At 38.8% G+C, this 13,202-nt stretch overlaps 1 pseudogene; it reads left to right on the forward strand.

Moving 5' to 3' along the window:
• Positions 1-10,893: 10,893 nt before the first annotated feature.
• Positions 10,894-11,232, forward strand: LOC102847015 (annotated as a pseudogene).
• The last annotated feature ends 1,970 nt before the right edge of the window (positions 11,233-13,202 follow it).

Below are 13,202 nucleotides of genomic sequence, written 5' to 3' on the forward strand. Positions count from 1 at the left end.
ATCTGGAGAAGTGGAAGACTATCCCTTGCTCATGGATAGGAAGACTCAATATTGTGAAAATGGCAATACTACCAAAGGCAATTTATACGTTCAATGCAATCCCAATACAAATACCAATCCCATTCTTCAAGGAGATGGAAAAGGTAATCTCTAGTTTCATTTGGAATGGAAAGAAGCCCCAAATAAGCAAAACACTCCTTAAAAATAGAAAAAATGTAGGAGGCATCTCTCTCCCTGATTTCAAATCCTACTACACTGCCGTGGTGGTTAAGACAGCATGGTACTGGTACAATGACAGACACATAGATCAATGGAATAGAATTGAGAATCCAGAAATCAGCCCATCTACCTATGGTCCACTGATTTTTGATAAGGAGATGAAATCAGTTAAGTGGAGAAATGACAGCCTTTTTAACAAATGGTGCTGGCAAAATTGGAAAGCTGTATGCAGACTAAAACAAGATTCACACCTCACTCCATATACAAAAACCAACTCAAGGTGGATCATGGACTTAGGACTAAAACCAAGGACTATAAACTTCATTCAAGAAAAGCTTGGAAGAACTTTAGTGGTCCTAATCCACAACATAAAAAGTCTTCCAAGTATCCTGGAAAATTTACAACTGGGAGAAGATAAAATAGATGAATGGGACCTTCTAAGAATCAAATCCCTATGCACATCCAAAAACTTCTCCAATAGAGTAAAAACGGAAGCCACAGACTAAAAATTTTAAAACTTCAGTCACGAGGTCATTGACAGTACATGGAAGAGAATTTACTTTGTTTAGATGTGATGTCCTTTATTATCAGGGCTGAGTCACACTCACTGCAGTACTCAGGGGATTAAACAGATCCATCTAATTATGAGAGCTTCACAGTACTCTCAGAAGAAAAATATTCACCAAGCTTTAATTATTTTTAGAAGCTCCATCTTCAAATTTAATTTCAAGTGTGATTAAGTTCCCTTTTCTTTTTAACTGAGGTAAAAGACATTGTTTAAGCTTATTCTTAGACAAAAGAATAATTTTATTATTGGTTTCTTCAAGTGGTTTAAAATGAACTGTGCAATGCTATAGATTTTTTTTCACTTATGTCTGATGATATTATTTCTTGATCCAAAACACCATTTTTTATTCAACAATCTTAACACAATAGGGTGCAAACATGCTTTCAAATATGTTTCGTCTCATCTCCCTTTCTTGATCCTTAACAACATACCAGTCAGATTCTGTAGCTTTCCAGTCACTTTACTATTAAAAATTCCAATCTGGTGCAGGCCTGTTTAAAATTTCAAGTCTCACATTCAGTTCTGTATTCACAGTCTTGTTTCCCAAAGCACTGGCTAGCTGCAGTCTCGAAGTTATGAGGTGTTCCTGGCTATATTTGGCTCTTTTATTCATTTAAAGAGTTTGGAAAAACAACAACTTCCTTAGACCTCAGAGATTGGGACCGAGAACTTCAGTGAGTCTTACTATTTTTTTTTTGCCTTCAGACATCATATGCACATCACTCTAATGCATGTGTCTAACCTCATGTGTGTTAGCATAGAGCTGTGCTCCTTAGAGTTTTCAGTAGCTGACTTTTCTAGAAATAGATGACCAGACATTTCTTCTACGGTGTCTTTGAGTGGAATCAAAGCTCCAGCCTTTTGGTTAGCAGGTAAACATGGTTATCATCTATACTACAAAGGACTTTCTGTGTTGCTGCTGTTGCTGTTGTTAGCTACCATCAGGCCAGACTTGGACGCACGGACAAGGGAACTAAGCATTGTGTGATCAGTTACACATCACTCTATTGTGAGCCATAGGAATTTCATTAGGTGAAGTAATAAAAGACTTAAGAGATAAGCCCTGGAAGAAGTGTTTGTCCGCCACAAAAGCAAAGGAAAATAAAATGAGAACATAAACAAATACATTAGAAGAGAAAAACCATTGAAAGTTGCAGAAAATCTAATAAATAGCAAATTGGACTTTTTGTCCACCTTCTCATGGCGGTGTAATCAGGAGAATTTCCAAAAGACTGCGCTTTTATTAGAGTTCTCTCATCTATTTAGATTTATTCTGCTTCATCCCCACACACATAAAATACCTATTCTTAATTCACACTAAGCCTAATATCTTTTCAATCTTGCCTTCTTTTAATGCATCCCTACACAGAGTTACTCATGCTTCATGAACAAAAGCAATATCATAAATTCAGATTTGGAATTTTTACAAACTTGAGCTCAATAGAACTGCAGCAAGCATTATGCACAGATTTTGTAGGGTGAAAACACTTAAAGCATCAACCAGAAGAAAGGGGTATATTATGTTTGGAAAAACTAAATATACAGAATATTAAAGATAGAAACAGAGGAAGTAAAGAGGTAGAGTGAGAAAGACATGCTGGCTTTTAGAAGTTTTAGTAAATTGAAGGTGGGCTCTGTGGCCTAGTGGCAAGAAGCTGCACTGCGAACCCAGAGGTGACCAGTTCAAATCCACCAGATTCTCTGCTAGAGAAGGAGGGACAATCTCCTCCTTGTATAAGTCAGATCCGATTTGATGGTACACACACACACACACACACACACTTTAAAAAACAAGACATTTTAGTAAATTGTTAGATAACACTCCATCCTATTTCTGCTCTCTCGTATTCTAACCAGCAATGGCTAGATAATGTGAGCATTTGAACTTACTCTTCCCAACAACGGAACCAGTAGATTTAAAAATATTTCTTTTACATGTGCCTGTTAACACTCTAAAAATACATGATAGTTCTTGAGTTAGTTGTTTCATTAATAAATTGGTTTCTTGATGGTGTTATTTCAAGACCACAGAATAAATCTTACTTGATTCCTCATACAACTGATAATCAAACCCCCAGTTTTTCTATTCCAAAGTCTCTTACACATGCCTAATTCCTTCATACACTTTGTATCACACTTGATTTCAGTTCCTCATAACTCAGACTCTCCAGCTCTTCAGAATTTCCATCTATCCTGAACACATGCTTACAGTATCACTTTTACTGTATTAATCCAGACTCTAAAATCCTCAATATCTTCCCACTGTGTTTTATCAGGAATTGTTAGCCTGGTGCCCATGAATAGGCTTCAAGGGGATCTGTGAAAGCCCTGAAATTAGTGCAAATCTTTTGTGTTGATGTTAATAGGTGCCACTGAGTGGTAATGTGACTCATAATGACAGTATGAATAGCTGACCTGAACCCTGCCCTATCCTGTACCATCCTCATCATCTCTGACACACTAGAACCATTGCTGAAGTCATCACATCAATCCATCTCATTAGGGCTCTTCCCCTCCTTCACGATCTTCCATATTTCCAAGTATGATGTCCCTTTTCAAGGAATAGCCTCACTTGGCTCCATGTCCAAAGTATGAAAGACAAAGCTTCACTGTCTTTACCTTCAAGGAACAATCCAGCTGCGATTTTCCCAAGACATATCTATTAGTTCTTTTGGTCTCCATGGTATATTCAGTACTCTTCTCCAATATCACAAATCAAAGGCGCCGATTCTTCTTTTCTCATCCTTATTTATTGTCCAGCTCGCTGATGCACAGCAGGTGATTGAGAAGACCATAGTCTAAATCACACATACCTTAACCTTCAAACTGACATCATTGCTCTTCAGCATTTTGGAGAAGTCCCTTGGCAGGGGACTGAAATGTGATTTCTTGACTATTGGTAACAAGAGTGTTGACTGTTGATCCAAGCAAGATGAAGTAATTGTCAGCTTCAATCCTTTCTCCATCTATCATAATGTTGACTGTTGGCCCTGGGGTGAGGAAGTTTGTTTCCTTGATATTGAGATGTAATCATATTGAAGGCTATAGTCTTGAATCTTCTGCAGCCAACGTTTCATATCCTCTTCCCTTTCAGGAAACAAAGTTCAGGTTGTTGATGACTCTTCCTTCAATCTATGAAAGACACCACATTCTTTTGTGTACAATGTACTGTTGGTGGAAATATCAAGTTTGTTCAGCAATTTCTCAAGCCCTATGAAAAGATCAAGAAACTTTGAGCTGTAGGACAAAATCTAAATTCAATGACCAATATCCAATAGGCTAGATTGAGCCTACCTTTCACTAATGACTGTAAGAAATAAAATTCTGACAGCTCCATCTTCAGAGCAGAGAACCAAGGCTGGGGTAATATGTCACAGTTGACCCAAAGGAAACCAACTATGAACTGATATGACAAACCACAGTTATTGGAATGTGTATGGAAACAGGTGAAAAGGAGAAGGGGGAATGGAGTGAAAGTGGGTCATAAAAGGAGAGATAAGACAAGACTTAGGTTACTATCAGGAAGAAAGTACACCTAATACCTAATAGTACTCAGTCAATGAGGAACCATGGAAGGGATTCACAAGCTGAGGAAAGAAAAACTCTTGGCGCTATTATGATCTGAGAAGACACTTTGTACTATTTCTTTTCTTTAAAAGACACTTTGTATTATTTCAATTTTTTTAAAAAAATTTGTTGTGGCTTGCTTTGTGTCCTAATATGTGGTCAATTCTGGAGAATGTACTATGTGTAGTTGAGAAGAAAGTAAATTGAATTTTTTTTGAGCAAAAGTTTCCTGAACATGTCTATAAAGTCAAGTCAATTGATTGCATAGTTCTGTTCTGTGTTATTCTATGTTCTTTCTACCCTTTGGTGAGAGTGGTGTGTTGAAGTCTCCTACTACTATTGCAATGTTGCCTATTTCTGCAAATCTGTTAACTGCTGCAATTCCTGATCTCAAAATTTACTACACAGTTGTAGTAATCAAAATAGCATGGTATGGGTACAATGAAAGACATAAAGATCAGTAATAGAGTAGAAATGAGAATCCAAGTCAACCATCAACCTACAGTCAACTGATATTTGACAAGTTAACATTGTTGCTTGTTGTTAGGTACAATTGAGTGGAGTATGACTCATTGCAACTATATGAACCACAGACCTGAACCCTGTGTCACCTTCTCAACATCCCCAACATGCTTAAGTTCATCGTTGCAATCACTATTTCAATTCATTTTATTGAGGATCTTCCTCTCCTTCACGGACCCTCTTCCATTCCAAGCAACTCTCACTTTCCAAGGAATAGCCTCTCCTGGAAACATGTCCATAATATGTGAGATGAAATTTTGCCATTCTTAACTCCAAGGAACACTTTGGCTACACTTTTTCCAGGACACATCTGTTTGGTTTTTTGGCAGTCAAGTCAGTGTTTTTCTCCAACTCCACAACTCAAAAGCATCAATTCTTTTGTTATCTTTATTCATTGTTCAGTTTTCAGATGCATAGCAAGTGATTGAAAAGACCATAGCCTATACAAAACACACTTTACTCTTCAAACTGGCATGCTCCTCAGTAATTTGGAGAGATTCCTAATAGCAGATTTGCCCAAAGCAATATGTCTCCTGATTTCTGGTACGAAGCATGTTGATTGTGGATCCAAGTAAGATGAAATAGTTGATTATTTCAATCTTTTCTCCATCTATCATGGTGTTGCCTATCAGACCAGTGGTGAGGATTTATCTTCTTCATGTTAAGATGCAATCTATATTGAAAGCTGTAGTCTTTGATCCTCTGCAGTATGTATTTCACATCCTTCTCACTTTCAGCAAGTAGGTTGTGTCATCTGCACAACACAGATTGTTGAGGAGCCTTCCTCCAATCCTGAGACCACATTTTTCTTCATTGAGTCCAGCTTCTCAAATTATTTTCTCAGATCAGTGTGCAGATTGAATAGATACAGAGAAAAGGATATAGCCCTGATATACACCTTTCCTGATCTTAAACCATATAGTGTTCCCTTTCCCTGTTTGGAAAACACCTTCTTGGTCCAGGTGTAGGTTTCACATGAACACAATTAAGTGTTCTTGGATTCTCATTATCCTCAAAATTGGCCATAGTTTATTGTGATATACATAGTCAAATGCCTTTACAGAGTCAATAAGACACAAATAGAAATTCTTCAGTATTCTTTGCATTCAGCCAGGATACTTCTGACATAAAAAATAATATCCCTGGTACCATGACCTCTTCTAATCCCAGCTTGAACTTCTGGAATTTTTCTGTCAATATACTGTTCTAATTTTTTTGTAATAAGATAAGGTGATAAGATCCATTGAAAAGGGAATTGACAGCCTCTTTAACAAATGATGCTGGCAAAATGGGACATCTACCTGTAGTAAATGGAAACAGGATCCACATCTCACATCGTACACAAAAACCAATTCAAAGTGGACCAGAGACCTAGGAACAAAAAACTAAAATCATAAAGATCCTAAAAGATCATAAGAGACAAAATGAGAACAAAACTAGAAGTCCTGATGTAAGATATAAATAAGCTTGCAAATATAGCCAAAACTATACACAGAGGATAAAATCTGGATGTTCTTAAAATTCCAGTGCATATCAAACCTTTCTCCAGCAGGGTGAAAAGAAAGCCCACAGATATGGGAAAAAACCAATTGGCAACAACATTTAGACAAGGGTCTCATAATTATAGTTTTAAGAATACTACAAAGACTCCACAAGGAAAAGACAAATAGCAATAATAAAACAATAACATATATAATAATAACAACAACAAAATGGGGAAAAGACTTGAAAAGATTCTTAACAAGTAGGAAACAAATGAGGGAATGTTCAAAATCACTAGCAATCAGAAAGATGCAAATCAAAAGAACACTGAGATACCCTCTCACTCCAGCAGCAGTAGCAGAGTTTAACGTCACAGCAAACAATAAATATTGGAGAAGATGTGGAGAAATTGAAACTTTTATGCCCTGTGAGTGGAATTGTAAACTGGTACAACCACTATGGAAGGCAGCTTGGTGTTTCCTCAAAAAGCTGAACCTAGAAATCCTGTATGACCCAGCTATTCCACTGCTAGGAATATATTCCAGGGAAAGCAGAGCTGAGAAACGAATGGAGATATGTACACATATGTTCACAGCAATGTTATTCATAATAGCTAGAGAATGGAAACAGCCCAAATGCCTATCCACAAACAACTGATCGAGAAGTTGTGTTACATTCACACAATGGAACACTATGGTGTGCTAAGGAATAATGATTTTGCAAAATAATACATAACTTGGGAGAGACTAGAGAGCATTACGCTGAGTGTTTTCTCAGTCACATAGAACAAATACTGCATAAAGCCATTATTGTGAAAATAGGAGGGTAATTGTGCAAGATATGTATAAATATTCAAAAAGGGAAAGGGAGAAGGAGGGGCAGAAAATAAGGAAAGGGAGGGAAATCACTTGGATAGCAGAGGTTCATAGGTGGAGGGGGATAAGAAAATGGGAAATGATCAATGGGACTTGAAAAGGAGGAGTGATAATAGGCATGGAACAATGGTAATTAATTATATAAAATACAATTAGTTTGAATGATTATATAAAACACAAGGTGCATGTTGTTGTTGTTGTTGTTATATGCCCTTGAGGAGCCTATGATTCCTGTACAAGATGTACTCTATGTACAATAGTTTTGAACCCTGCCCTATCTTGAACCAGTCTCACACTCTCAGACACACCTACTCCCATTACCTCAGTTACTCTGTTAATCCATGTTATCTAGTCTTCCTCATGTGGTCTTTCTCTCCTGTGCTGTCCCTCCACCCTTCCAAGCATGATGTCCTTCTTCCAAGACTAATCTGTCTTGACCATGTGCCCAAAGTATGTGAGACAGAGCTTCAAAATCCTTACCTTCAAGGAATAGCTTGGTTTCACCCTCTCCAAGATAGATTTGTTTGTTCTCTTAGCAGTCTATGGTGTATTCAATACTCTCTTCTCCAGCACCACAACTCAGAGGTATCATTTCTTCTTCTGTCATCCTTATTCATTATTCAGCTCTCTGATGCATAGCAAGTCACTGTGAAGACCATAGCCTGGATCAGGCATACCAGACTGATATCACTGCTCTTTAGCACTTTGGAGAGGTCCCTGAAAGCAAATTTTCCTGGTGCAATTCATCCCTGACTACTGGTACCAAGAAAGTTGATTGTGGAGACGAGCAAACTGTAATTGTTAACAACCTCAATCTCTTCTCCATTCATCATGGTGCTGCCAATTGGCCCTGTGGTTAGAGTCTTTTTCTTCTAGATGTTGAGTTTCAATTCATATTGAAGACAGCAGTCTGTGACCTTCTGCAGCAAATGTTTCAGGTTCTCAGTTTCAGCAAGCAAGGTTGTGTCATCTGCATAACGCAAGTTGTTGAGGCATCTTCCTCTAAACCTGATGTCACACTCCTCTTCATAAATTCCAGCCTCCTAAGTGATCTGTTCCACATACAAATCAAAAAGGTATGGGAATAGGACACATCCCTGACACACTCCTTTTCTGATTTTGAACCATGCAGTGTTTCCTTGCTCTGTTCTGAGGATTGCTTCCTGGTTAAACTATGAGTTTCTCATGAGCACAATTAAGTGCTCTGGAATTCTCATTCTTCTCAAGGTTAGCCAAATTTGTTGTAGTCCACAAAGTCAAACACCTTTGCATACTCAATGAAACATAGATAGCTATTCCTCTGGTGCTCTTTGATTTCATCCAAGATTCATCTGACATTGGCAATAATGTCTGTAGTGCCCTGGGCTCTTTTAAACCTGCCCTGTATTTCTGGTAGTTCTCTGGCAATGTACTGTTCCAGCAATTTTTTTATAATCTTCAGCAGGATTTTGCTTGCATGTAAAATAAAAACAAACAAAACCTCCAAAAAACAACAACGAAAAGACCCCAAACCTCTTGGAGGCTGTGAAAGGCATGTCAGTCTGCTTCTTTGTCTTAACTTGGGTGCCCAATTTTGCAAATTCATTTAATAAAGCCTCGCTCTGGCTAAACTGAATTTGGATTGGATTTTTCAAGCACTTGTCAAGTTAATACTCTATGGTATAAGGTGACCTTGTCCCCAGCCCTCCTCTTCTCAGGAAATCCTCAGAGACAATCTTAGTTGGGGATTTATACCTATCTGCCCGTTACCAAGAGGAGCCCAGACAGTTTCCTGTGAACAGATAGCATTTTTCATATGACCTAAGTCAGATTTTCCGCTGGACTGGTTCTCCACACACTGGTCACTTATTTATTCAACGAGTATTCATTTGAACTTCAGACAATAGTATTAGCACTGAGGAAACATTAGTCCCTTCCATAATAGATTTCTAAGCTTTCATCAGAACCCCTCTCTAAGACAGCAAGGGGCTGTGGCTCTGCCAAGGCCTGCTATTTCTGGAATTGGAGCAAAGTCCAAGAGAGCTGGGAGAAATGACCTTTAAGGATCAGGAACAAAAGGGAAATGAAAGCAACATCCAGAAGACATTGTGGACTTAGCATATCAGGCCCAAGAGAGAATAGGGTGGGCAGAAGATAAAATGATGCAGTAGCAGAAACCTAAGGTTGTCCAAGCTAGATGGACCGAATGGTTTCAAAAGGTTAAACAGGAGACAGAGCTCGCATGGACCTTGAAATAGCCACCTTCTTGTCTCTCTGTGTAGCCTTTAGTTATGTTGGTGCAAAAAGCTGTCAGAACTCAGAGAAACAGCTGAAGTACATGGGGCACCAAAGTTGTTGTGGAAGTCCTGGAAGGCTTCACAATGTATATCCTTGTTCTTCTTGTTATTGTTGCTATATGTCCTGGAGTCGATGATCATTCATAGCAACCCTAGACCTGAACCATGACCTATATCCTGCACCATCCTCGTGACCTCTGTCTACTACAGGATCAAGCCCATTGTTACTGTCACTGCCTTGAGCCATCCTCTCCCATATAAACTGACTCAGAAAGAAGAACTTATTAGTCACAGAAGAAGGCAGGACTTGCTACTAAATGGAACATTAGCTGAGAGATTGAAAAAGAATTCGTATGAGGAGCAGAAAGTGATTCAGTACATATAGAGCATGAGATCAAACTAATTACAGCCAATTACTAGTAGCATCTTTAAGTACAGACACATATACTAGAGATTCCAAAAGGAAATGAGATTTATAACTCATAATTTTGTTATGTTGGTTGTTAAGTGCCATTGATTGGGCTCTGACTTCCCTGATACACAACCAACTATACATATAACAGAATGAGGCTCTGTCTGCCTCACCCTGTCCCATCCTCCAACCTCAACTGTGCTTATACCCATTGTTTCAGTCTTTGCGCCAATCTTTGGAGCATGCTAGGCCAGGCTTTCTTAGTTTACAGATCAACAAACTAAGGCTCTGAGATAGTATTTGCTTGTGCCAGTTAATTATTGGCCAAAAAAAGAAGAGTTTATTTGATGTTGCATCTATACCACACAGCCTGTGCTGTGGTCTTATTCAAACCACTAGGCCTCCTACAGGAATTAAGACATTCAGAAAAATGAAAAGGTGTCTATTGACGACAAAGTTAGAGAGTGAGTATAAAAAGAATAATTTTTCATTTTAGTAATTTATAATACTATGAAACTATGGAGATTCTATTAAGAAAAACATGAGAAGACGTGACTTGGATGAGGTAATTTCATCATCTTCATTCATATCAGAGCCAGGACTTAGGGTAATAGCTACAGCATAGTCAGTGATATGCTGATGAATGTTTAACAATCAGCTCTCACAGTTAGGGAACAAGAAGGTTCATTTGTACAATTTCTAATTTCTCTCTTAAAAATACTTTCTTGTTGGCCAATTTCAAGACTTAATTGATATATTAACAATCTGCACTTCAGAGTCGATTCAAGGTGTTTTAAATGTACCACTGCTGTCAAAAAAATCAGTCAGGCCCCAATCTCTGAGCCGCCGCCGAGGACTCAGCTGCCTCCCCCTTGAGTCCCCTCGCTTCCTGACGTTCCATCCCCCCTGCCCACCTTCTCCAACCACCGCCTTCTGCAGGCTGTTTCCACAGAGGAAAAGGAATCCTATAGTATGTCCGCTATTCAGAACCTTCACTCATCCGACCCCTTTGCTGATGCAAGTAAGGGTGATGACCTGCTTCCTGCTGGGGCTGAGGATTATATCCATATAAGAATTCAACAGAGAAACGGCAGGAAGACCCTTACAACTGTCCAAGGGATCGCTAATGATTACGATAAAAAGAAACTAGGGAAGGTGTTTAAGAAGTTTGCCTGCAATGATACTGTAATTGAGCATCCAGAATATGGAGAAGTAATTCAGCTACAGGGTGACCAGCACAAGAACACATGCCAGTTCCTTGTGGAGATGGGACTGGCTGAGGACGACCAGCTGAAGGTTCATGGGTTTTAAGCGCCTGTGGCTCACTGAAGCTTAAGTGAGGATTTCCTTGCAATGAGTAGAAATTTCCCTTCTGTCCCTTGTCACAAGTTTAAAACTTCACAGCTTCTATAATGTAACCATTTGGGGTCCACTTTTAACTTGAACTAGTGTAACATTTTCATGCAATAAACTGAAAAGAGCCAAAAAAAAAATCAGTCAAATTTGGAACTGTTCAGAGGCAAAAGGTCATTATAGAATTTGGGGAGAAAGAAAAAAATTTAATTAGATATCAGAAGAGATTTTAAGGATTGCACTGGAGCCTCAAGAGGCCAAAACAAAAGGAAAATATGTATAAGTGGAAAATCTGAACAGAAGAATTCAAAGGGCAGCTTGGGAGGACAAGGTAAGTATCATAATGGAATGTTCAGAAACTGGAATTGGAGAATAAAAAGGGAAGGACTTGCTCTGCATTTCTCAGACTGAAATAATTGAAAAACAAATTTAAGCCTTGTGTTGAATACTGAAAGATGTTATGGTTAACTTATTGAATGACCCAGAAAGCATCAAAAGAAGATGGAGGGAATACACAGAATCACTGTTCCAGAAAGAATAGATTGACATTGAAAAATTTTAGGAAGTACCATATGAGCAGGTAATGAAGGAAGAAGTGGAAGCTGCATTGCAGGCATTGACCAAAAAAATAAAGCCCCAAGAATCAATGGGATACTAATTGACTTGCTTCTATTAACAGATGCAGCCTTGGATGCGCTCATCAGTCTATGCCAGTAAATTTGGAGTACAACTGTCTGGCCAATGGATTTGAAGAGGTCCGTATTTGTTCCCCTTCCCAAGAGAATTGAACCAGCTCAGTGTGGAAACTATCAAACAGCTAGAGCAGTGCATAAATAAGGAATTGTCAGAAGTTCAAGCAGGATTTAGAAGAGGCTATGGCACCAAGGATATCATTACAGATGTCTGATAGATTTCGTTTAAAATAAGGAATATCAGAAGAATGTCTATTTGTGCTTTATTGACTAAACAAACACATTTGACTGCAGATCATAACACATTGAGGCTGACATTGAGAAGAATGGGAACTCCAGAGCACTAAATTGTGCTCATGTGGAACCTATACCTGGACCAGGAAACTGATGTATGAACAGAGCAGAGGAGCACTGCATGGTTTAAAATTGAGAAGGAAGTGGATCAGAGTTGTATTCTCTCATCATACCTATTTAATCTGTATGCTGAGCAAATCATCCAAGAAGTCGGATTTTATGAAGAGAAGTGTGGTTATCAGGATTGGAGGGAGATTCATCAATAATTTACATTATGTAGATGACACAACCTTGCTTGCTAAAAGTGAGGAGGACTTGAAACACTTGTTGCAGAAGATCAAGGAATGCAGGCTTTGTTATGAATTGTGTCTCAATATCAAGAAAACAGATTCTTACCACTGGATCAACGGGCAACATCATGATGAATGGAGAGATGATTGAAACTGTCAACAGCTTCATCTTGCTTGGATCCACAATTAACACCCTTGGTGCCAGCAGTCAGGAAATAAGGAGATGCATTTTCCTGGAAAAATCTGCAGTTAGGGACCTCTCCAAATTGTTGAGGAGTAATGATATCAGTTTGAAGAGCAAGATACGTCTGATTCAGGCCATCATCTTTCTGATAACTTGCTATGACTCTAAGAGCTGGACAATGAATAAGGATGACAGAAGAAGAATTTATGTCTTTGAGCTGTGGTGTTGGAGAAGAACACTGAACATCTATGGACAGCCTAGGAAATGAACAGATATGTCTTGGAGAGGGTACAGTTGGAGTGCTCTTTGGAGGCAAGAATGATCAGGCTTCACCCACATACTTTGGGCATATTGCTAGGAGGGGCTAATCCTTGGAGAAGAACATGATGCTGGGGAGGATGGAGGGTTGGCAAAGGAGAGGAAGATCCTCAACCAGGTGGATTTCATAGTGATTGCAGCAATTGGCTC

The sequence above is a fragment of the Elephantulus edwardii genome, unplaced genomic scaffold (assembly GCF_000299155.1).
Source record: "Elephantulus edwardii isolate Elephantulus edwardi_28Jun2011 unplaced genomic scaffold, EleEdw1.0 scaffold00258, whole genome shotgun sequence".
Lineage (NCBI taxonomy): Eukaryota > Metazoa > Chordata > Mammalia > Macroscelidea > Macroscelididae > Elephantulus > Elephantulus edwardii.